Genomic DNA, 27,436 nt, shown 5'->3' on the forward strand with positions numbered 1-27,436 from the left:
AGAATAGTTTTATAAGTTTTTAAACCTCTGGGTAAAAATCTTTGTTATAGGGGAAAAGAAAAGGGATTGGCATTGAATCTTGGGGGATACCCATAATTAGTATATATGACCTAATGAAAGAACCAGCAAAGGATATAGAGGTATAGGAGAAAAATGGGCACACAGAGAACCATGAAAAATGTCATGAAAATCTAGAGGGGAGAGTGTGTAGCTGAAGAACGTAGTCATAAAATATAAAACTCTCTAGGTTGTCTTCTGAGAATATGCTAAACCCAGTTCAAACATGACAGTTAACTGTCATAGTATGTGACAAATTTTTTCCTTCAATGGCAGTTATTGTTATTTCCCAATTCTCCTCAAGAAGGAATGCCTTTCTTTTCTCTGTCCTCATGCAGACTTTCCCAGCTATGATAGCTAACTCATAATAGTTAACTATTACTCCCCCCATTTTCTCTATTTTATAAACATATTAGCCAAAGTCTGTGAGAGGAATGATTGAAACTGGATTACACAGAATTAAATATCTCAGTTTTTCAATATACATTATTATGTTCTAAGAGGTGATTTTCATCACAATTGCTATTTAAACACTAGCCAATTCCCTAGACTATCTTATACTATGTAAGGAGCATTAGTTACAATTACGCTCCTGAAATAATTCCCTTCCAAAGTTGCCAAATATTTCCCTACTGGAGGATTACTCTTGTCCTCTAGTTCATACCTCTCAAATTATAAGATGGCACTGGCTATATTCAACAAAACCATGAAATGGAAACAAGGAACAAATGAAAACAATTTGATTTATTACAACATTGCTTGTTCAACAATTCCCTTCACTACTTAGTCAATCATTAGAAGGAGCAACCTGCATTGCATAGTGTATAATTCTCATTACATAGTTTTTGAGGAAGATTTCATGTTATAAAAGTATAAGCTTGATAGTCATTTGCATAAGATTGTAAACCTAATTGCGGAGAGCTAATAGTCCTTTCAAACATACCTGCTCTTTAATGATGTTGATTTTAATTTGACATGGTTAAGTTATATGATAGGTTAAAAAGACTGGAGAAACTATAAAATTTAGAATGTTCATATGAGTGTATACACACACACACACAGACACAGACACACATATATATATATAAAATTTATGTGCATGTTTTCAAATAAGAGGATAAGTAGGAGGAGCAGGAGGATAAGGACAAGGAGGAGGAAGAGGAGAAAGAAGAAGTAGAGAAGAACCAGAAGCTCTCACCTTCCCTCCTCCTCATCTTCTTATCACTATTTTTGGCTTCCTGGAGGCAAAATGTTGAAGGCCAGAGTAATGGATATGGCTTTATTTCATGCATGGTAAATAAGATTATAAATCTCTCTGTCTCTCTGTCTCTCTCTGTCTCTGTCTCTCTGTCTCTGTCTCTCTGTCTCTCTGTCTCTGTCTCTCTCTCTCTCTCTCTTTCTCTCTCTCTGTCTCTCCCTCTCTCTGTACACAGAATGTATATTGCGTTCATCAAGGATCCCTTCACTGACCTCAGTAATATGCTCAACGGTTTATATGTTTCAATATGATTCTATACATAGCAAGTTCAAAGCCATGTCAAGGTTAAGAATAGTTAAACATCAACGGAAAAACCACAACTGTATTAAAAATAATATAAACAACAACGATATAACACCAACAATATCGGCAATAATAATTTGATTCTATCTATATCAAATGAGGAAAGTCTGTTTGGCATTGACAATCTTATAGACTTCATTGTTCATATAGAGTTCATGTAGTTTTTTCCCACCTTATGTCTTGTATTTGGGTCTTACTGAAGTATGAAGCTAAGCATATTCCTTTGGACACCTTTATCTTTGTAGTGGGAATGAGCTCCAAGAAAAATGATAATTCTCTTAAGATTTTCAGTAATTCTTATCACAAACTGCTTACTGTCAGACTTTGTTGATAATGAAAAAAAAATGGTATTACTAAATAACTTGACCATGGTCCATGAACCGTTCATGAGACTACTTCTGCCTGGAAGACAATAGCTGGTCCTTTGGCAATATATCATTCATATTTACTTACACTGCTACTAGGTTATCCCTATTCCTAATGTAGCTGCAAAGCAAACATCAGGGGGATTTTTGAGGGGCATATCTTGGCACTCAGAGAGTCAAGCTGTATCATGTGCCTTTAATGCGGATCCCCCTCTTCTACCTTTGTGGCTGATACTTTCATTATTCTCAAAGACCTTTTTAAGCTCCTTTCCTGATATAATGATGAGGACAATTAAATATATAGTAGACCTTATGTTTTACGTCAGAAATTTCTCACATGCCACATTGTGGCCCACGATTCTCCTGAGTGCAGGTTTTCTTAGATTAAAATAAAATTGAGAAATATTTTGCAAAATAATAAAAATGTAATATAACATATATAATGTTATTTTTCCACCTAAGTCAATATGTGTCCCATGGAGATCATTATGTGTGGTTTAGTGATCCCTGTTACAATTTAATTTTGACAAAATTGTAAAAAATGACTAGTTTGACTGGTCTTTTTGCATCAAGGTAGGAAAATAGCAAGCCATGGATTTATTCGGCTTTCTAAATAGCCATGCTGTTATTTAGAAGCTCCTATTCCAAATCTAGTTCTCTACATTAATTATATCCAGCTTTTCACAGAGCCCCAGTAACAGTGCCCTCCCATATTAGGACTGGGGTGGGGAACATGAAGTCCTTTGTTCTATACTGTAGTCAATGTCAATATTGGTGAAGGGAGGTGGACAAAGATATATATATATGTATGTATGTATGTATGTATGTATGTATGTATGTATGTATGTATACTAGTAAAGACAGAGACATAACTAGAAATTTTGTAATCCAGATCAATTCAGTTGAAGTAAAGGGGAAAAGGCATTCAAGGAGGAGCTAACTTAGGGTACAGTCTAATTATTCCATCTTGTTGTTTAGCATTGTCTAACTAGCTATTCTTGCAAACTGTATAAATGCTGCCAGAATCCTCTATACTTTTATGACATAGTACAAAACCTAGATTGGCTGAACATAGAGTTTTAAGAAGGGATTTTCAAAAACTGAGCATTAGTCTATTTACTTTTCCCTTGAAAAGAAAAATAAAAAAATCTTATGATTATTAAAGTGAGAAATGAGACTATTGTCTTTCCTTTTCTTCCAATCTTTCTATCAAAATTTCCATTTAAAATTAAGACTTTTTTTCCTTCTCTTCTACTGTACCAATAAATATTTGAGGTCTGTTATGGAAGGGCACTAATTTTGTACCATTTATGATATAGAGGGGAGAAAGACTCCTTCTGTATTTTCCCCTCTAAATATTATATGTTGCTCAGACAAGAGACTCCTCACATGGGGGGACAAACCAACAACTCTGCTATGTTTCCTCCTCCCTGCAAAGCTTAATGCAGTGTCTAGGAAGCAGAATAGTACTTGTGTTGGATTCTCTTCCCTATCTAAAATAATCATTCTACTAAGTAGCACAATTGTGAAAGTGGAAACTGCCTGAAAGTCAGCCCTACTCACAGCACTTAATTAATTACGGCTTTTGGGGTGCTAGAGAGCTGGGAATGAGGCCTGGAGAATTCAGATTTCTGAGAATGAGTGGGCAGCTGGGGAGGTGGTAGAGCCACAGACTCAATAAATGTTTACTTTACACAGAAGCCTAAAATAGTTTAAATTCAGTAATTAAAGGCATATTTTACCAACTCCAGTGACAGCCATAGTGAATAAGAAGGATCTTGTGGGCTTGATGTAGGCTTTAGCGATTCACATAATACATTTAATGTGAAAAGTGACAAAAATAATCCTAAAGGAAAGTCAAGGTTTAAATAGGTCTGTTTTTCAAAACCAGTGACGAGCAGAAGAAAGAAATCACCTCCTTCAGAATCACGAGAATTATTATAATTATCTGTGGGGTGCAGATAAATCATGATTGCGATTTCACTTTTGTAAATATTTTGTGACAGTGCAGCTGGTGGTAAATAATAGTGTTGAGATAGTTGAAGAACTTATACAATGGGGAGGGGAGAGAGTGTGTACACTTGAATAACATTAGTAAAATGTAAAATCTTCCTTCCCACTCTGGTTTTTATTTGTTTCACATTTTTCAAGTTAAACTGACCTACTTATTATCACCTGCAGAAAGAATTTTAACTCTTTCTCTAGATCATTTGGCATGCTTAGATTTCTTTCCCTCCTCACTCTTGTCCCTTAGAATTCCTAGAAACCGTCAAAGTTTAACTCTAGTGTCATCTCCTACCTGGGACTCTTCCTCATTCTCTAGTCATTCACGTCTTCTTCCCCACAATGTTGTATCTGTTTTGGCTATGTCTTGCATTATAACTTCATCTAAGGCTAGGTCTTGGCAGGGTGGAGATGGAGTGGAGGTTGTAGACTGTAGGGTATGTTTATTTTTTTTGTTTTTGTGTATGTGGTGGGGTTGGGGGAGTCACAACACAATTGCCATATGTAAGTAAATGCAAAATACAGGTGGAAGAGATGAAAAGCAATGTAGGTAGATTCTCTAACAACTCCAGGACACTAAGAATATTTATTAAGTGCTTTCTGAGGATAATAAATTAGCAGGAAATTTTGTCTTTTATTTTTTCTCTCCACCTGATTGATTTAATTGGTTTTTTTATATGTACCAATTTTATTGTTATGTTTTAAGTGAAATGGACAAGACTTACACAAATGATAGATTTACTTTTCCCTTCTTCTGTTAATTTTCTAGTATTTAATTTTAATGTTAATTCCCTTGCATGAACAACTGAGGGCAACCAATAAACTTTCACAGAAATTGAAATGCATATGTTACAAATATATTCATTTATTCTACAAACATTTCCTGCCACAAAAACTTTAATTGTCCATGAAAACTGTAGCTTTATTTGAACAAAATGTAAAGTCATAATCATAATTTAGAGGTGGAAGAGATCTCAGAGTTCTTCTTTTCTAACCCCCAAAAGAAACTGAGGTATGAAAATGTTAAAGTATGCCCACAGTCACATAGGTAGTAAGAGGGAGAATTAAGACCAGAGTCATAGGATAACAGTGTCAAAGGAAGAGTAGAGGCCTTAAAGGCCAACTAGTCCAAACTTCTCAATTTAAAATAAAAAAAAAAAAAACAAAACTGTGAGAAACTATTTAAGAAAGGTGCATTAGCGCAATGACACCTGAGGAAATGTAAAAAAATTCCTTGCATTTGTATAACCAGCTTTATGTAAATATTAAAAAGGCTTAAAATTCGTAAAAATAGATTTATATAATTTTAATTCTAGATCCTAATATACCACATTAGTGTTACTGCTTATGCCCTAAATAAATTGAGCCCACTCTAGTTAGATAGATAGATAGATAGATAGTTTGCACACACACACATACACATATACGTATATGTGTATGTATATATGTATATATATAATATTTATTTATATATGTATATATGTGTGTGCATATATGTGTGTGTTTAAACTCATCTTTAGAGAAAAGGATTATGCTTATACATCTAACAATGGGAGGAACTTGGCCAACTCCAGAAGTTTACAGATAATTAAACTGAGGACTAGAGAGATAAAGGGACTTGTCCAATTTCAAACAGGTAGTAAAAGGTAGGGGCAGGGACACAAATAGTTGGCAGAGAGCACTAGTCCTGGAGTCAGGAAAATCTGAGTTCAAATTTGGTCTCAGACACTTACTAGCTGGGTATCCCTGATCAAGTTGCTTAATTAACCCTACCTCAATTTCCTAATGTGAAATAGCAAAGAAGGAAATAGCAAACTACTCTGGTTTCTTGGCCAGGAAAACTCCAAATGAGGTCACAAAGAGTTGGACGCAACTGAAATGACTGAACAATAACAACAGGAAAAGTAAAGGGTTGAGCTAAAATTTAAACCCAGATGTTCAGAACCAAAATTAAGCATTCTTTCAACTCCATTAGAAATTCCCATAATTCTATTTTTTTCATTTTCAGAAAAAACGTAGGTCTATAATAATCTAACCAAGGTATCATAAAAGATTAAAAATATAATACTTTGATAGTCAATATAGACAACATTATAAAGACCTCAAATGTATAAAAGCATAAAATTGTTGGAATAGAAAATGAATCTGGAACTTTATTGGTATAAATAGTTCAACTAAGGAAACTCTTTTGTCAATACAGGTCATATTATATATATATAATATATATATATACATATATATGTATATATATGTATATATATATATTATTCTTAGAGAGTTACTTAGAAACAGAATTAAAATCATTTTCACCAAATTATTATGGTGATTTATTAGTTTTTTTTAAATTTTATTTATTTATTTATTTTTAGTTTTCAGCATTCATTTCCTCAACATTTTCAGTTCCAGATTTTCTCCCCATCTCTCCCTTCCCCCACCCCAAAACACCATGGTGATTTATTTCAATGGCAGAAATGGAACTGAGGTCTTCCTGGCTCCCACTTCTCTGTTTACTAGACTGCACTCCCAGGACTGCTCAGAATTATCTCTAATTCCCACTGTAGCTTCAGTGATTGTGAGAAAAAAAATTAAAACATGCCAGAAAAAGTACCACATTCTAGAAAAAAATTGTGCAACTAGGAGAACTTTATCTTTTACTGAACAGATATATCAAGAAATTAAATTTTCCACACCAAAAAGGAAGTTGAGATGTCAACAAAGTATATTTACATTAAAATGAGTGGTTATGAGAATTAAGAATATTTACTGGCAATACCTTCTAGGTCTTTTACTTTCAGGATCAATAACATTGGTTCTAATATTTTTAAAAATATATGAAGCATATTAAAAATTGGGTGAATAGTATATTCTGACTTTGTAAAATAAGAGAAAAATTAGTAGTGACTAAAATGACACAAAATATCCAGGAGTATATAAGATTTATATTCAATTCAACAAATATTTACTACCTACTTGTGTGCGTGTCAGTTGAGAACTCCCTCCACAAATATAGATTCACAACTGGTCTGTCACTTAAAATATGCATTCTAGACAGTTGTCTGAGGCACAGAGAGGATTTAGGAACTGGGTTGAGGGGTAGATTTCAGATTATTTTATGTAGAGAATGATACTAATTATAACACTTTATACAAAGACACATATGTAGCACATAGAGCATTTTAAGATTAGCAAAACACTTTACAAATATTATCTCATTTGCCTCACAGCAGCTCTGCGAGAGATAAATTCTATTATTATCCCTAATTTTACATATGGAAAAACTAAGGCAAATAAATATTATGTCAAAATTATTAAGGATTGTAGAGCTAGTAAGTGATCGAAGTAGAATTTGAACTCTGATCTTTCTGGCTCCAGGTCCAGGACTCTACTACTGTACCAACTATCTGTAGTATTAAAAAAGACACCTTAGGAGGTAATGACTTCAATGATTTTCCAACATGTTTCAGTTGACCCTGTGCAGTAGAAAAGTATACGACATGTGTTAATATTTCCACTTTGCATGGAAGGTAACTGAGATAGAGAGTAAGTAGGAAATTTGCTTGTAATGCAATAATTTGGCAATTATTTTTATTTTAATAAGAAATAGCTTTTTCCCATTGATAGCAAAACCAGACATTAATTATAATATGAACTCCATAGATTGGTAGAAAGCGAAAGATCTTGGGACTGAAACAGGTATCAAGTGTCAGATTGAGCTGCATTGGTGGTATTGCATTTTAGTAGCTCTTACTGACAAATTGATGAGGAGCGTTTATTAGCCTTCTATGGAAGGATATTTCACCAGCCCATCAGAGTGTTTATTACATCTTTCTGTGCCCATAAAGCAGCAGAATTTCAAAGAAAGGCCTAATCTCCAACTTGTATTTGGCATCATTCCCTGTATCTGCTCCTATTATAATCTTGGAACAATGACATCATATTACCAAAATAAAATCCATTAACCATTTTCTTTAGGGCTCATGGGTTCTATCATTTGAATTTCTGGTTGCAAAGCCATAAGCATCCTCAAAGTGAACACCTGCAACTGACGATTTTGTTGTTGTTATTGAACTTAGGCAATAAAATAAGGCCAAATTACCAGGTGTTCAAGACATACTATGCAATTTTCCACCTTGCTCAAGAACTCCTCCTCCCCCATATAATTTCATTCCTGCAGATGAGAGCACAATCTCTCCCTCCCTCCCTCCCTCCCTCTCTCTCTCTCTCTCTCTCTCTGTCTTACACACACACTCTCACACACACACACACACGACAACTTTATAACTATCTATTATTAAATCACTCTTAATTTTAAGGTGCCATACTGCACAAAACTTCCTTTGACTTTTCAGGAGATGTGAGGGATAAACAAAGAACACAGAAGTGATTTATAATATTAATCATTCTTTCCATCCAAGTCTATCCAGAGTGGACAAAATGTCATTTGCCTTATTCTTCCCATTTTCTTGGTTTTCTACTCTTGATCTTGCACAAGAAACATATATATGTGTGTATATATATATATATATATATATATATATATATATATATATATATATATATATATGTTTGTATGTGTGTATACACACACACACACGCACATTGGGGACCTTTGTTTATATTCTCATGCGCTTGACAGAACTACTGATACATAGCAAATAAATAATAAACCCTTATTGACTGTCTATGAACATCTACTACACTGGGACCCCACTAAAAATTCCTGAGGTTGCCTAGATCAAAACTTTTCTTAGATGGCTAATTGTCTCAATTGTCTCAATAAGTATTATATCCCTATACAAGAGTATGGATGGCAAGGAATTTCTCAATTATGCATTTATATCCCTACTACCTAGCATCTATTATTGATAGGTTCATTGATCTGATGATTTATCTCCTTGTGACAGTCAGTCATACTGAGTTCTTTCGTTTCTAAAAACATTGGAACATCCTTAAAGCATCTCATCCCTCATATTTGGCTGCCCTTTTCCTTTAGACTAATAATTGATAGTCAAATGTGGTGAAACATTTTTTTCTGCTAACATTAGCTTTAGCTCCATCATAACTTTCATCCTAGACTTGAACATTACAACATGAAATTGAAGCCTTTGAATCTCATGTTTAAAGGTTGATATTTTTTTTCTTTTGTCTTCCCAGTATCTATGCAGTGGAAGCATAGACACATGCTTAAGGATTCTAGAGTTTCTTGGACTCAACAATTCAGCATTCAAATGAATATGGTAAAACATTCTCACTAATAACAACTGTAAATATAGAGAGAAATGTAAAAAATAAATAAATCAATGATTTTCAAATTTCCAAAACTTGCTAGATTTAATCTCTAGGTCTAGCATATAAAATCCAAGGTCTTGGATCTTGTGCTTTACAGTTGCTATCATGGCAAACAGTAAACACATAATAATATGATTTATTGCCATAGTGATAAATGGGATATCTATCAGCTATGTGTCACAGAAAAAAAAAATAAATGGTTACAGGTTAGACCCATTCTATTCCTCTGTGTTGGCTTCTTTTTTTAAATGTGCCATTGCAAGTAAATTGGGATTGCATAGTGGAAATGTGCCTATCAGTTCTATTTATTGTAATGCAGAAGTAGAAACATTCTACATTTTAAAGGTTTATTCATAATATAAATCCACTTCTGCGTAAGAGTCTCTTTTTAATTATCCCCACCAATAAAATGGTACAGATTCATGATCATCATCCATCTCACTGTTTCACTAAAATGTCCTTTTCATTATCTAACCTGAGCTAAATTTTTACTTAGATTATAGAAAATAATTAAGACATCTCATGTAGTGATTCCAGAAGGCCTATAATCATGAGCAACATCAGACCTATGCTCAGCTGTCTCACAGATTATCTTCTTGGTAGCTATTATTACACAACTTGGAATCTTCTTCAACTCTCCAGCTATAATTACTATAAAACCTCCCAAATCCTGCCTGGTTGCCCAGCCTCCCCACAGTTTTAATGAAGCAGCTAAAAGGACCCTGCTCAATTTGGGGGTTTTTACATTAGTTTTCCTATTTTTCTTCCTCTAATATTATCCATTTTTATCTATATTAATTAACCTGTTCATGAATTTGTAAAATGGGAACTAGACCTTTTTCAAGTATGTTGTTTTCCTTTCATTTTTATTCTGTTTCCTTCATTCATTTCATTTGTAACATGCTTTTGAAATTTTAAACAAATATTTTATGAGAAAACAATCTTGTTAAAAGAAGTAATCTATTTAAATTAATTAATAAAGGGTTCAATTTCATTTTATTTTCCTTTTCTCCAAAGGATACATTTAATTTTCAGCTAATGCCATTTCACTTTTTCTGAATCGTTTGATAACCACTTAAGATTATCCATTCTTTAAAACACTTTTTAACACTATCTTTTGATTTTCAAAATGTATTCATTTCTTTTATCCCTTTTCTCACTACCTGAAGCAGGAAGTGATGTATATCATACTCAAGCCCTAAGACATCTGTTGTTTTTGCCATTGACCTGCCACATTGATAGTCTCTCTAAATTCCATACAAATAAAGCCACAAACTAAACCCAGCAGCTGCTATTTTGTCAGTGGAAGGTAAGCAGAATACTAAATACTAAATTAAAACACTACCCTACTAAAAACTGCCAGTAGACCAAACTTTTTTTTTTAATTTTGTCAAACTCTAACTTCCAGGAGCTTAAAAAAAAATAACTTCAATAAAATACCTTGCCTATCTTGAAGAAATATCATTGTGACTTAGGATGTGCTTCTACAAATTTTTCATTTATTAGTACTTTACAGGCAAGTTTATCATTTCCTACCTTTGTACCCAATAAAGAAACAAGAAATCAAGGACAAGAAGAAAATCTATGTGTTGGCACAACCTCCATGCATTTTCTCAAGCTATTCCTCTCTGTCTAGAATAAAAATAACAAAAACAGCAAATATTTGGAAATACTAAATAATAATTACATAAAATAAGTTCAGAGTGTGACAAACAAAGAGTGGTCCTCAAACTCCAGGAAATGTATGTGTGTGTGTGGGGGGGGGTGGGTGGGTAGGTGTGTACACATGCATGTGAACATCAGGAAAATAAGAAACAAACACGGGTAGTTGAGTATGTATAACTTTACATAGGAGAATTAAAAAGCAAAGTGTTTTTAGAGTCTTAAAGGAGGAAGTCCATGGGTGGTATGGGTGGTTTTGAGGGCAAGGATCAGGTTATTCTTCCTGAAACAGATGAAATTGAATTTTTTTCACATTATTTACATTTTTGTTCATGGAGCATCTCTCCATAGTTATTTCTGAAAAGAAAATAGATGAAGATAGTCTAGCCATTTAAAACTTTGTTTTGAAGATACTTTATGAATTTAAGTAGGAGAATTGCTCCAAAGTCTTTAAAAGCCATTTGACGTTATGTAATATTGAACATTGTAAGGAAAACAAATAGTAGTATACAATTTATTCCCTTTATGCCAAATAAATTAAGTATATATTGTCTTTTCTTCCTTTTTTTACTAAAACTGCCATAGAACCTATTCCACTTGACCAGGTATGATTTATTAAAAAGAATACACACAGTCATCATATTCTATTGAAAATCACAAACAGAGAAGTTACAAAAAAAATAAGTAAATTTGTCACTTTTTAATCTTTTTTCTTCCAGCACCACTCATGGTGGTCAGGCTTATGCACAAAGGATTGTAAAAAGCAAATGTTCTTGATTGGGAGCTCTAAGAACTGGTAGCATAACCTAGGGTGTCAGTTTGTTAGAGTTCTAGACCTTGAAGCAAAAAAATCATGGGCTCCAATACTATAGTGAAATATGTACATACAAATTAATAAACATTTATTAATCACCTACTATATGCCGGGCTCTGTGTTAAACAATAAGGATATAAAGAAAAGCAAAAGACAGTCTCTGCCCTCAAGAAGCTCTAACGTAAACAACCACAGGCAATAAGTGTTAAAGATCTTCCCTGCCCATTAATAATCCTCAGGTGGAATCCATTAAGGGAAGCTTGATTTGGGGAGATTTGTTTTGCAGGAAAGTCCACTCATTTTGTTAATTTCTAGTGAATCTGTGTCAAGAGAATTGTGATACCCTCTAACTCTGAAAAACATATATATTCTCTGAAGTGAGGTTTTGTTTTGGGGCTTACTCTTTGGAAGAAGATTGCTGTGCAAGATGAGACTCTGGATAGCTGTAAGGAGCCCCCATGCTTTGAAAACCCAGGTACTGGTGCTTCTCTCTCTGGTAACTATGTAGTATGTAATGATCAGAGAGTTGGATCTGTCTGTTTATCTGTGATGTATGTATTACTTATGGTCAGACAGTTAGAAGCCTCATCTGTTGGTCTCTATTTCTCTCCTTCTGTTTTCTCTGTTGGTATATGTGATTTAAGATGATCACTGACCCCTTGAAAGTTGCTTTCCTTTTAGAAAAGCAGATCTAAGAGCTTGTGCTAGCCAGCCATCTGGATATGTCAGGGAGCTTGGAGCTACAGAAATTCACATTATAATGGGAGAGACAATACAAAAATGGATATGTACAAATAAAATATATGCATGATAAATTGGAGATAATCAACAGAGAGAAGGCACTAGAATTAAGGCAGATTGGGAAAGGCTCCCTATAAAAGACACACACACACACACACACACACACACACACACACATATATATATATATATTGCTAGTACAAGTCAGGAAGTGAAGATGAGGAGGAAGACCATTCCAGATATGGGTGAAAGCCAACGAACATGCGAGTGATTGAGACATAGAGTATTTTGTTCAGGGAAGAGCAAAGTGGTCAATATCCTTGGATTGCAGTGGGCATTGTAGTAGAAAGGGTCTCTGTAAGTTGCCAGAACATTGGGAAACTTGTGGGCAAGGAGCAGGTTATAGATTTTGGCACAAACAAGAACAAGAACAAAATGAGTAACAAATATATGAAAAATGGAAATAAAAGCATAGGAGAATAAAACCATAATGATAATCAACTCACTGAACTTGAAACTGATATAGTTAGAAGGGAATAATCCAAAAAGCAGGTTTTCAATAATAATAAACTGAATTTAGCAAAATTTGGTGTAATTTGGCAACCTCAAAATGTCCCCTCTCATGTCTGAAATACAAAAAGACACTTAATCATAAACAACGTAATTTCTACTGCTTCTTTTCTTTTATTTAATGTTGTAAATGAAGGAATCTCTGAACTTAAGATACAAAGTTTCCTGAATAATGCTGATAACCAAAAAAAAAAATAATGCTGATAACCTATATATAATATAGTATAATATAATATATATAATATATAATAAATTATTGCTAAATATCTCTAGTAAAGGAAGATAAGGGAAATTGAAAGGTGCATTGTACCAATGAATTGTATGATAATTTAAACCCAAGATTATATCATTTTATCTTTATTAATTTCTCTGAATTTGTTTCATAATCATAATAATGATAGGTCACATTTACAACTTTATGATTTCCTCACTACTTTGTGTTTATGATGTTCTAAATACAGAGCATCTTAGTGTGGTTTTAATCTATTGGAGCATAAAACTACATTGAAATTTTTGGAATATCTTGTATTTTTAATAACTTTTTATAAATTACAGCATATTGTCTATGGTCACACAGCTAATATTAGGCATTAGGAGTTACAGATGACAGAGACCTTAGCAACCATCTATTCCAACCCTCTCATTTTACAGATGGAAAGAGTTTGAACAGATGAACACAGTGGCCACATCCTGATAAACCATTTCAGCAGATGGGTCAAACCAGGATAAGGGTAACCAAGGGGTCTCATGTGAAGACTTCCTCTGGTGGAATGGGTAGATGAGAATAATTTGTTCCAATGGCCATGAAGGCAGCTGAAGCAGGCGATGAGGAATGCTTAGAGATTGGTTAGACACCAACGATGCCAGGGTCATCCACTGAAGCCTAGGGCATCACCAGCTGTCTTGACTCTCTTCTGCCTCTGCACTATGATGGATCTTGAGGACAGAATGAGACTGAGTACTTCATGCAACTCTACCTCACTTAAATCCAACTTACACATGAATCAAAAGACATAATAAAAAAAAAGACAGATGGAAAAAGTGAGGCTGTGACTTTCTGCATAAGTAGTAAGTATAAAGAAGTTAGATGGCACAGTGAATAGAGTGCCAGCCAGAGTCAGGAAGACTCATTTTCCTGAGTTCCAATCTGGCCTCAGATGGTTATTAGCAATATGATTCAGGGGAAGTAATTGTAGCTCTAATGCGAATTTCACGAAGTCTATGGAAGCCATGAATATCCCAGCACAATTCTGAATCACGAAATGCAACAGACTGTCTATGTGGAAGACAGAACCAAAACATTTATTCAGACACATGAAAGCCAAATCCACTAGAGTAACAAAAATCTATACCCCTTAACAATGCAGAGGATAAAACCATCCCTAAGCCTTCCCCCTGCTAGGCTTCCTACCAACCAACTCCATGAAAGAAACTGTAAGCAGGTCCCCTTAAATAAAATCACAAACAAGCTCTTTCACTCAAGTTAACCAGCAGCCTCCTTGCCTGCATTCTTCCCAGCTCTGAGTAGACTCTGATCAACTTCCTCTCAGCTCTGCTTTAGCTCCACTTCTTTTTGTTCCACCCATTCATCCTCTCACCACAGGCACCATGTGACTCAGGCTTCCGTGTTATCCAAGTAGATCACTTGGGCCTATGAATGGATGGGAAAGATTTTTCCATTAAGAAGCAAAATTATATATACATACATATATATAAGCAAAATGCAGTATTAATAGTCTTTTAGCTATGTTTATCTCAGCTCCTCTTCTATAAAATTAGTTGGATAAGGAAATGGTATACTGCTCTATCATATTTGCCAACAAAACCTCAAATGGTGTTGCAAAGAGTTGGAAATCACTCAAAATCAACTGAACAACAACAGTCAGTCGCAGAGTCAAAATTCAAATCCATGTCTTTTTGGTTCGCATGTAGTGTTCTTTCCAACCTTCATGGAAAATCAGTAACAACTACCTCAGGGAAAGTAAAAACTGAAAAATTCGTAGCATTTTAATTTATGAAATGTAATATAACCTCCAAGTAATTAGAGTGGTATTTAAATCCCAGGGGAATCATGCATGCTATTGTTGCTTGATGTCTTGTCCCTGTTTTTATTTTTTCTCCTCAGTATCCTGAGGTTCTTTGTGGCGAAGGTATTTTACTGGGCAAGTAAATCACCAGTCTATTCACCATATTTCAAATCTGGCCTTTTATTCTTCCAATCAATTCAGCTATATGAGATAAAACTGAAATTCAGCCACAGTAGGATTTTTTTTTCCTGACACGTTGGCACACATGGTAACATTAATTTATCTTACCTGGAATTTGAGAGGTGAATGGATAATTTAATTACCACGTCTGATTCTGTCTGGGCATAGTGTCAGCTATAACATCTGGCATTTGTCTGCCAGTGGAAATTCATTTTTATTTTTGCTTTTATTTGTGTACTGTGCTATAGTAATATTTGCGATATATTTTGTACCCTTCAGAATGTTGATTTGTAACAGATTTAACACTTGCCTGTAATCCAGGACAACATATTCCAGAATCTAAGGCAAATTATGTATTTAACATTCAGCAACTCTCTAAATGAAAGAGACTACAACGGGATGATATAAAAAGACCTGTCCTCCTTCCTTCAACTTATTTCTATGCAGATTCATAATATTTGACAAGGGGTATAAAATAGAAAAGCCAACAATCTCATTTCCACATATCATGGGTCCATAGAGAATATAATTTGAAAGAGGAAAAGGAAAGACTTTTATTTCATAATGAGGAGGTTCTTAGGAAAAATAATGGCAGAAAAATCCAAGTTTGGTTGTGTGTGTGTGGTTTGTGGGTTTGTGTGTTTGTGTCTGTGCGTGCGTGCGTGCGTGCGTGTGTGTGTGTGTGTGTGTGTGTGTGTGTGTACTAAGAATGAATTACATTTTTGGGAAAAGTAGCTCTACCACTACAGCCTTATTTCTTGGTACAGATTAGGAATCTAAGCCTCATACTCTATTTCACTAGTGTGGTTGTCATATGTTTCTTATCAATATCATCATCCATTAGGCAAGGCAAAATTATTTTACTTGGTATATGGTTGGTATTTAATATATGTTTGATGACTTAACCTAACCTCTTGAATGAAAAAGGGTACCCTTTTTCAAGGAAGAAACGAAGAAATGAGCGAAATAAGCATTTACCAAACATTTACTATATACCAGGGATCATGCTAAGTACTTTTACAAATACTATCTCATTTGACCAGACACAAGATCAACAACACCTCACCAGTGGTTAATTATAACAGACTAAGCCACTCCCAGATAACTAAATACTGTCCCACCCTCTTAATAGTATTTTTTTTTCCAATTTCTTGTAAAGATAGGTTTCAACATTCACTTTTAAAAGATTTTTTGTCCCATTTTTCTCCCTCCCTCCTTTTTCCCCTCCCCAAGCATTTTAATATAGGCTATACATGCACAATCATATTAAACATATTTCCATGTTAATCATGTTGTGAAAGAATAGAAAAAAGGGGAAAATCTCAAGATTTTAAAACCTCAAAATTTAAAATTTCATTTTAAATCGATGAGATGAAGCCTTGTTGCAGATTCATCTTCAACCATTGCCTTCTTACATAAATGTACAAGGTCATGTCACATATTGAACTAGTCTTAAAGAATATGTTGTGTTAACTTTGTGCCAAAAATTGTATCACATATAATTGATGTTGTGTATTCATAAGATTACTATTTAAAACCAATTATTCAATATATATTATGGTCTCCACTTGAAGATACACATACACACAATGTGTACATATACACATGCATATTTGTATATAATTGTAATGTAGTAATGGTAAATTTAAACTTTGAAGGAGTTTACAGTTTTTGGAAATGCATCATATATATGCACAGACAGGTACACAAACAACTAGAGGAAGGCAAAGATTCCAAAACAGTGCATAATTTAAATATATATATATATGTATATACATATACATATATATTATGTAGAATTTCCTTGTTTATAAGATTTACCTTTTTAATTACTCTGTCTCAGCTGTTTAAATTAGTTTGCATTCTCTACTTCATACTCTGCTTGATAGAAAAAAATGTTAGACGGAAAGTAGAGAACCAATTATTTACAAGTATAGCAGAGGGTAGGAGAAAACTTGTATGAAATTAAAACTCTGTCATGGATAATCCACCATTTCTTTAATAATGCTAAAGAAAACTAGGCTACCTAATGATGCTTATACAATTGCCTACTCATAAAGAATACACATAAGTATTTCCTTACAAGAAATTTAAAAAAAAGAGAGGCAGCTACTAGCTCAGTGGATATAGCATTGAGCCTAGTGAAGACCTGAATTTAAATGCAGACCCAAATGCCTCCTAGCTGTGTGACCCTGGGCAAGTCATTTAACACCTGATTCTTAACAAAATTGATGTACCAGAGAAGAAATGGCAAACTACTCTAGTATCTTTGCCAAGAAAACCTCAAATGGGGTAACAAAGGGTAAGACATGACTGAAAAGTCTGAACAAAAACAGAAAATTTAAAACTGATCCTTCACAAATGGAAATGTCTACATGTTACATTTTTAAAAATCATTCCATGATTCTTTTCCTGTGACTGATAGAGGCCCAAAGGCCCTATAGGTTAAGTACTGTCAGAAACATAGCAGATTACTGACCCAGTTTAAATTCAAATATCACATGCTTAGTGGTATATTTTTTTCTCTAACACAATCACTTTAGTTCATGCAGGTCATTGGAGAATATTTGTTAGGTTCAATTCTGAAATATTTGTTGAAAAAGGAAATGTTCTGTTCTCTCCTATTTAGTAACTAACAAAACTCAGTATGACTCCTGGGTTCCATGAAATATGTAGAATAATTTCTCCTGTGTGTGGAAACAGGCATTGGAACAATTTTTAAAAGGGAAAAAAGTAGCCTAGCAAAATAAAGAGATGGGTTTTCTTAATCTATTCTGAGAGTCTATTATAAGACTGATTAAAATGTGAAGGTTAAAGAAGATATTTTGCTTTACAAATAAACAGTATTTTTTTCATAATGACTAAATAGTTAAGTGCTCAAAGTAGTCTTTTTTTCCCTCTGATCTTGTATTCAAAAAACTTCCTTAAGCTGTTACTTAAAAAGAATATATTATTTCAGATAAATTATCTTCAATATGGTCTGAATGTTTCTTATAGGATAACATATGGTATGGATAGCATCATATAAATCTAGTATCATCTCTTTCTTTAAAAAGCTAATATGGAATATACTTTCCCTGTGTGTGTCAAAGGTGTGGGGGGTGGAGGAAAAGGGGATGTTGGAGAAGTCCAGATAATTTGAAGACATGGATAGCCTGGGCACTTTCTGTAAATGGAGTTTTTTAGAGGAGCTCTCCACCATTTAACAAAGGGAGTGGCGCTGGAGCACAGGGTACTCATGAAATATTAGTACAAGAACTGAAGTAATCTTCCAGAGCGTGATGGAGAGAAATCCAAAGGAGTACAGCGGGATGATAAATGAATGGAATAAAGTATCTAGTTCAACAACACAGGAAATAAAGAGTCTAAACAACTCAATTTCACTTAGAGAAATTAAGCCATAAATTAACTGGGAAGTGGTTGAGGGGGAAGAGATACTATTATCAAGATAGATTTTTTAAAGTGAGTTCTATCAAACACCTGAAAACAATAACATGCTACAGAAACTGCATGTAAAAATAGAGAAAGAAAATTCTTACCAAAATCATTCCTTAAGGATATTATTCTATAATTTTCACACTTCATCTTTCCTAAGTTTGGGTTTCAGGACCATATTTGTCTGATAGATGGATCATAAGATCATAGTATTACACATTTAGAATTAGAAGCAACCTCATTAATTTCTAAGGTCTCTCTCAACCATAAATCAACATTCTTATATTCCTTTTCTGAAACAAATATTGTCCCCATACTCAAACTTAAAAAGAGATTAAATAAAAATAAGGGAGACAAATATCATTGAGGAATATTGATACAAATATGATAAATAAAATATTAACTATTAACAAAGCATATATGGCAGTATAACATGAAAATAACAATGAGGTTGTATTTATAACAGTAACATAAAGGTTGATTTGTCATTTTAAAAGTATATATATATGTATATATATATATACATATATATTACAGCTTTTTTCTTGATACTATTTTTTTCCAATTGCATGTAATGATAATTTTCAACCCTCACTTTTTTGTAAAATTTTGAATTCCAATTCTTTCTAACTCATTCCCATCCCCACCCTTCTCCAAGACAGCAAGCAATCAGATATAAGTAAAATGTGTACAATCATGTTAAACATGTTTCTATATTCATCATATTGTGAAAAAAGAATGAGAACGAAGGGGAATAAACAAGAGAAAGAAAAAAAGATGAAATCAGTATGCTTGAACCTAGGCAAGATAGACAGAGTGATGACAGTAACTCTCCTGAGCTCTCCCCAATCCCTTAGAAATGCCTTTAAATAATGACTCTAAAGTTCTAGAGAAGCAGAACCCACAAAAAGATGGAATGAAAGAATTTTCTAGCCCAACACAACTTAGAAGGTCAACAGGATAGGTCTGTTGCACCAGGGTGAGACAAGTCCAGAGCAGGCCATGCCAACACAGACCAAGCCCCAGTAAACCATGAGCAGGCCTTGGAACTACTCAATCAGCAGCAGCAGTAGCAGTTTCCAAATGTCTCAATCAAGAGACAACAAAGACAACTCAGAAGGTTAGCAGGAAAGATTGGTCAGACTTCAGGAAGAGTGGCGCACAGTTGAAACCAAGCTGTGACAGCACAGCCCTGGCCCAAACAAGTGAGGACCTGGTGTTAGGACTAACTGAGCCAGCAGCGGCAGGTGATGCTACCAGATCTCTCAGCTCATAGACAGTAAAGACATTCAACAACTGGTCATAAAGAGATTATAGGGATCTCTTTGCTAACACTGTGGGCAGGACTCTGTCGCTTTGCCCATAAGTATGCAGGTTGTAGCTCTGGGTGACAATCCAAGGACTAGGAGGAGCAGGAGCACACAAGAGTTTGACACTGCAGTCGAATCAGAACCCTCCTCACAGTTCCAGGGCAGAAATGAGTGCATTCACTAACCAGAGCACAGGCCAGGAGAGTAGCAAACACACCTCTCCTTAGATCATACCGAATAAATCAAAATCAGAAACGAATGGACATTTAGAGTTCCTAAGAATAAAATAGCCAGAAAATTGGATTTGGGCTTTAAAACTACAATTTATTTGTGACTACAAACTCCACAGACTTTTAAACACTCATCTAAATATATCTGAGGTCATTTTCTCCTCTCCTACCAAATGTGAAAGCATTATTTCTCTAAGAAGTGTATTACAGAGTTAGTTTGATGCTGTGAATAGGTATTGTGAAGTTAAAAACGCATGGAAACACTATAGTTCATGAGAACTGGACGGGTGGCAGGGTTTGGAAAGTAATAAAAATGTTAAATAGGCTGACTGTACTGAATTTAAATAATGAATTTGGGAATTTATTCCCTGGAAACCTGACTGTGTATTATGCTACAACTATTTTAAAAAAACACACACAGTATCTGCTGGTATTGATATTAACTTAAAGGTAATTGCACCATGCTTTAATTGTAAGCATTGATATTAATTGTGTGAGTTGGAATCTCCTGGCACTGTAAATTGAATAATTTATTGCTTATAATCTCAACTGTGATGCTGACAAAAGTGTTTCTGTTGGTAAATCTTAGAGTCAAGGAGAAAATACCAACAGCTGCTAACTGGAAAGTGGTAAATGATGCATACCTATTAAAACCAGGTCCAAGTGGATGTTTTGCTAGGAAGATCAAGATAAGAGTTCTCTGAAGGCAGGGATGGGATCTTCCTGACCCATTTCGTTCCCTATGAATGGAAGTTTTCCTTTCAGACTACAAACATGGTTTTTATAGCAATTGAATACAATGAAGTCATATTACATAAATCAGCAGTTCCAAAAACCCTTCAGTGTTTATCCACCATCAGACAGAGTTAAGGGATCTTGTCACTATATTAATAAGAAAGGTCAGTCTATGTTTTTTTAGATCCAAACCTTACAGAGCAATTTAATTCTTCTGTGCCCCTCTTTCTTCTCCTAGGATCATAGCTATATATCTGGAAAAGAACTTGGAACTCATATAGTCCAGCCCCCTCTTACAAATAAGAAAACAGAGACCAAGGGGATAAATTGAGGCCAGAGTCACACAAGTGATGGGTATCAGAGGCACAACTTGAACCCAAAGGCTTTGCCTGCAGAACCACTTTCCCTGTCATTTCACAACAATGCCTGCCTCTCTCTGACTGAGAACACAAGTGCTTTTTAAGGACAGTTGAAATGAATTCAAAGTGATAGGGTTACAAGCTTGAAATGACATTGTTATAAACATTTTGGTGATGCCCTGGCCTATACAACTCTTACTTTTTTAATGAGCTGAGCATGTCAAGTAGGATATGGAAGAAGCTCCTTGCAGCAAAATTCCCACAGTGTTTTTGTGTTTGTTTTTTACTTCTCTTCTTAAACAGCAATTTTCACTAGACCAGTTAATCATAAAGTCAATAAGCGTTTATTAAGTGCTTACTATTTGCAAGAATTGAATTACATATTGGGCATGCAAAAAGGCCACACACACACACACACACACACACACACACACACACACACACACTGTCCTCAAGGAGATCTTCTAATGAGGAAGATAGCATTAAAAAAGGGCACACACACAATGCCCTTAAGAATGAAGCTATCTTCCAAGACTGAGTTCCCCAAACTGACAAAAATATTTGGTGACTGGAGCCATATCTTTTATACCCTAAGCATCTATAGTGTATCGTTGAATCCAAGTGTTTAATCCTGTACATTGTTCGATTTCACCAAGACACAGTGAAAATTAGCAATAAGAAGAAAACCCAAATTAATAAAATGATAATTGACCCATAAAAAAGGGAGAAGCTAACTCCAAATTTTTCCCTTTTACACCAACATTATGCATATCCGTGAAAACTAAGTCAGAGATACGTGTGAAAGATATAGTCATGATTCCTATAGCTCACCTTCCAATGTTCCTGAAACTGCGCCAGTTATTCAGGGAGCTGAACCTATCTTCTTGTTTGCTGTCATGCAATCTTGTAATTATATTTATATATAGCTAGTACTATCTATAAGAGTGCTAGAAATTTTACTGAAATCTCTCTTGTTAACTGTAATTTGTCTAATCTGTATGATATTGAAATGTTTGAAATGGAAGAGAATTCCTCAATCTTTATATAAGGGGCTGTGCCCACAGGCCCCAAAATAGTCTGATTTATATCTTTGACAATTTGGTGAATAACAAATGATGTTTTCAGTCCAAGATGATGTCAAACCATGTGGCTTCTCAGAAATAAGTGTATATTTTCAGTATCAGAGATGATAGAGTCATTAGGTAGTGAAAAAAACCTGGTGTAGGTACTTACTAAAGGGTTCTATGGAAGCCAATATACTTCCACATCGACACCACCGTGAGAGTGGAGAAAAAATTATGTCTATCAAATACTTTGTACCCAGAAACTATCTTTTTGTTTCTTCTACAGCAAAAAGACTTCCACCTCATGGTCCTTGACCTTTATAAAGATCACCAGTTCAGGGATAAATCTTTTACTTGGCTCAAGCTTGTGGATTGTGAAAAAAAAATAACCCTTATATCCTTTTATGTTTATTTCTCTTTTATGCTAGAAGGGCAAAAATTTGTGAATGTGAAATCAGGATTGTAGCATTCTTGTACTGCTAGAGAGCTTGGCATTACTGCAAAAGATCCTGAGAAAACTTGGGATAGAATATTTTTTTCTTTCCAAGGTGAATGAAAATCATCTGTTCAGTTTTTCATTATTTGTGTCCAAAATGCCTCATCACAACTAAGTCACTTTGCCTAACTAACTATATCTTCATACTCCCTTGTTGACTGACTGACTTCATGATTCTTTTTTAACTCCACCTCCTTCCCTCGTCATTGTACTACCCCAATTTATCTTTTGTCTTGTCAGTCTCATAATAGGATTCCAATTTGGTCAGCAATACTTAGCTTCATGAACATGGCTGTGGGTTTGGCTGTTTATATATCCTTTATCTTCCTTTACATAAGAAACAAAATGCTTTGGTTAAGTTGGGAAAAAAGAAGAGCACTGATGTTCTTCAATATTCCCATAATCAAGAATATTGTCAGTATCTTAGCCTTTGCTTCCCATACACTATAATATCTAAGCACTCAAGTCCTTTGATTCACCAGTTCAATTGTCCTTGAGTATTTATTCATCACTGCTGTCTAGTCGTTATAGAAAACACTTAGACCTTTGACATTTCTTCACTTCTAGTAGATTAGATAGTACCTTGATCTTGTCAAAATTATTGGTAATAATATTAGAATCTAATTCTATTTGGAATGTGTAAATTTCTTGATTTATATAAAAGAAAGGTATAGGCTGAATCTTGAATCCAGAGGTTTTACTGAACTCAGGGATGAATGCAATAATGTGATCCATGTATCACATGGATCAATGTGTATTCTGTCTCTCTTTTTATGTTTGTCTGTCTTTGTTTCTCTCTGTCTCTGTCTCTCTGTCTCTCTCTGACTCCCCCCAACTTCAGTCTTTGCTGATTTCCCAAGGATATTTTGAAGTCCATATTTGTAGTGTATGCATTTGCCAGTCCATAAAAGATTATAAACTTCTGATGTGGAATTTTAACCACTATGTCTTCTTAGGTGTTTGGTAAGTGGAAAGTTTTTTACAACCAGCAGTGTGGTATTAATTAATTTATATCACTTTCTTGTATAATATCAATTGGCACTAATTTTGGGCTCTTCAAAAAAAAGAACCTTTAGCAATTTATGGAGAAAATGAAGTAGTCATAAATTGTCAACATGAGTCTCTGCATTTTCAGAAACAAATTCTCATGACATTCATTATGACATGACATTGTTTGGTGAGTTTCCACCATGTATGGACATCTGATTGTTTTTTGTTATATTCTTTAATATTGCAAGGTAAAGTGTTTATTTTCTTGCTTCAATGGCATTTCTGTATTATCTTGTGCTCTAACACAAGAATGTATATCATTCCATTTTTAACTTTTGGCATAGAAGTATTAATCTTTCCATAAGTTGTTGGACCTTGGTTTCCCTTAATACTGTTCAGCTTTTCTTTGGATACTTTCCAAACTTTTTCAAGTTCATTAAAGAGTTCCAAAAATGTATTTTATGAATAATACTACTTAGCTGTTAACTGTCTAGATGTAGTTTTCCAATTCAGCTTCTATTTCAATATACTAGTGAATCTCAAAACATTTAGCCATATATATAAAACTTGATGTTTTTATTGTTGTGGTGCTGGGACAAAATAGCAAGGTATTTATGATATTACCTTCATCCATTGGTTTGCTATGACCTCTGGATTCCAGCTCAAAGGCTTTAACTCATATCTTCCTTTGACATACAATAAGGATTTTACCCTTAAAGAGGCCAAAGAATAATTTGATATCATGAGGGATAAGTTCTACATGATCAAGTAGATACTATGTTTTTATGGTTAAGCTATATAGCTCAATATAGCGCTATAGCTTCAATTACAGTGATTCAGAAGATGTTTTAGTTCAATTCTATCATTATTTAGGAAGTCATAATTAGTTCCCTTAAAGAGTGATGATAATTGGTTAAAATTTTTCAGATCTATAATTGACTTAACTCACTTTTAATTGATATGACTAACATTCCAAGTCTGGTTGACTGGAAGAATGATTTGCCATAATCAGGTAACTAGTCTAATTGAAGTAGCGAGACATATTAAGAAAGTAACAAAAGGCAGAATATGGCAGGTAAGTTGAGCCACCACTCCTGTCTCTTTAATTAATACTCCCCTCATACTCTGATGAAGATGGCCCAAGTCTCTAAACCTAAGAGCCTTGAGCATAGCAGTGCCATGGCTGCATTCCTTAGTCTGCTGATCCTATTTCCAGCCCTGCCCTCATAGTCATTATCCCAGTAATCAATACCTGTGATTAAGGAGATATCAACTGTCATAAGCTAGAAGAGCTAAAGCAGCAAGGTCTCCCAAGGAAGGTAGCACGTGGGGGCAAGTCAAATGACTACCGCCTTAAACACCACATCTACCCAGACCCTGATAAAGACAGTTTACTACTTTGCCTTCAAGAGTCTTGGGAATAGCATTTCTTACAGCCCAGTGCTCAACTTGTATACCTTCATATAGTTTCGGTGCCCAGAATGTGACTTCTATCTTAAACAGGGTTATACTGTGAGGTTACACTGTTTATACTACATCTCATGAACATCTCCACCTTGTGCTTCACACCAACAATCAGGCAATAAACTCAATTAGCTTTTCATAAAATCATATTAGATGGGATGTTAGAAAAAATATTACAAAAACATTTAGCTCTATTAATTCTTCAGTATGTTTTTCCATAGATAGACATGGTATACACAAGGAGAATGAGATCAAACTTAGAATATAATGGTAGTAAGGAATAGATATAGGATGTATTTATGACAAAGACAATGGAAAATTTCCAGTACTTTAGACCATGGGAATTTTTTCCTTATATATAGGCTCCTCACACTGGATTTCTATACCCTTGTCCTCTCTACAACCTGACTCTTGACTGACATTACTCATACTCCTTGAGACCATTTCAGGGGTTTTTTCTGTATCTATTTCTTTCTAAAGTGTGGGTATCTGCTCCATCACCTTTTTTGGTTTCCTTTCCACAGATTTTGCTGGCTTTTAATTCATCAATATGGTATTCATACTTTCTACTGAATATACCAGATTACTAATGTAATTTCCAGTGCCCCAGACCTTCCAGAGTTCATTCTTCTCTAATCTTTGGTACTGTTTTATGTGAAGCCTTGAGGACATTCCTTAATATTTTCACATTTTTGTTATGGTTCTTGTGTCAATTACAACCACATATGGTTTCGTGTATTAGATCAGAATTTTTATAAAAGCAACTTTCTTCCAAGAACTACGTAAAAATGAATTTGTTAATGATGATACCAGTTAACTGGCTTTTTAATTATTCCATTTTGTTATAATTGGGATCCAGTTGGATTTATAATGGCAAATTTTTAAGAAAGAGAACTTTCTAAATTTAAGTGTTCATGAGATGGGGTAAATAAAGAAACCTTTGATTATATACCAATGCCAGATTGTAATAAAAATGGAAACATCCCAACAATTATATGCTTGGACTTGATTCTATGTTTTATCAAAAATCCTCTCAGATCCAAATCACAAAAAAATGGATTCCTGACCACTGTAAGACAATCATTAAAAAAGAAGAAAAGTAGCAAATCACTACAGCAAATTCATTTCATCAATAAGCCTAGATTTTAAAAAGTAAGAGATATAATATGGGGGTTACTAAAATCTGAAAAAGGAAAAAAGAAATGGTCTCAGATCACTGAAAATATTTACTTATTTCAAACTCTGTAATACATATTTAATAATAAAAATTGAAAAGAAAAAAGAAAGTAAAAAAGAAGAAGAAAATGTGAAACAAAAAACGTATGTGTGTAGCACCCACAGCAGCCACTATGGATATGCAGGAATATTTTTAGGGTAAATTCACAAAATATGAACTGTCATTCTCAAAGACAAAACCAAAATATTTATTCAGATACCAGAATCCAATTCCACCCTGCTAAAAAGAAAGTTTGTACACATTACCAATAGAGGGAAGACCAGCTTCCCCAAGCCTTCTCTCTGTCAGGTCTCCCCAGACAAGCTCTCTTAGGCAAAAATGTCCCTCTCTCACCCAGACTAGCTTCTCTGCTCTACCTGCTGCCTCTCTCTCAGTTCCACCTCACTGTCTCTTCCTGCTGCATCCTTCTTGCTCCACGCATTCTGCATGCTCTTACCACCATGCCATGTGAATCAGACTCCATGTAACTCAATCTGTGGGCTGGGCCAAAGCTCAAAGCACATCATATGAGCTTATTAAGGGGCAGGGAAGATCTTCAAATATTAGAATGTGACATTGAATTTTTCAAATATAACTGACATTGCTATACATCTATTTATACATTAAATGTAAAAGAATCATAAATGGATATTGACTTGTCTCAGTACTTTTTCTATTTTCACATCATCAAAATAAGAAAACAAATCATCATTGTCGTCCTCATCATCTAATTAACAGATCAATTATTTCAAAACAGTCATTCAACAAAGTCAACATATATTATAAGCATAATAAACAAATTCCCCACAATATTTTGTCTCAACAGGAAAAAAAATTCACTTACATCTATACAATAGTGAATTTAAC

The 27,436-nt window shown here is 34.4% G+C and overlaps 1 protein-coding gene across 2 annotated transcripts in view; it reads left to right on the forward strand.

Moving 5' to 3' along the window:
• The window catches only part of PRR16 (proline rich 16), a 368,540-nt gene that overhangs the window by 260,559 nt on the left and 80,545 nt on the right, over positions 1–27,436 (forward strand). The window lies entirely within an intron of this gene.

This window comes from Notamacropus eugenii, chromosome 3 (genome assembly GCF_028372415.1).
Source record: "Notamacropus eugenii isolate mMacEug1 chromosome 3, mMacEug1.pri_v2, whole genome shotgun sequence".
Classification (NCBI taxonomy): Eukaryota; Metazoa; Chordata; class Mammalia; order Diprotodontia; family Macropodidae; genus Notamacropus; species Notamacropus eugenii.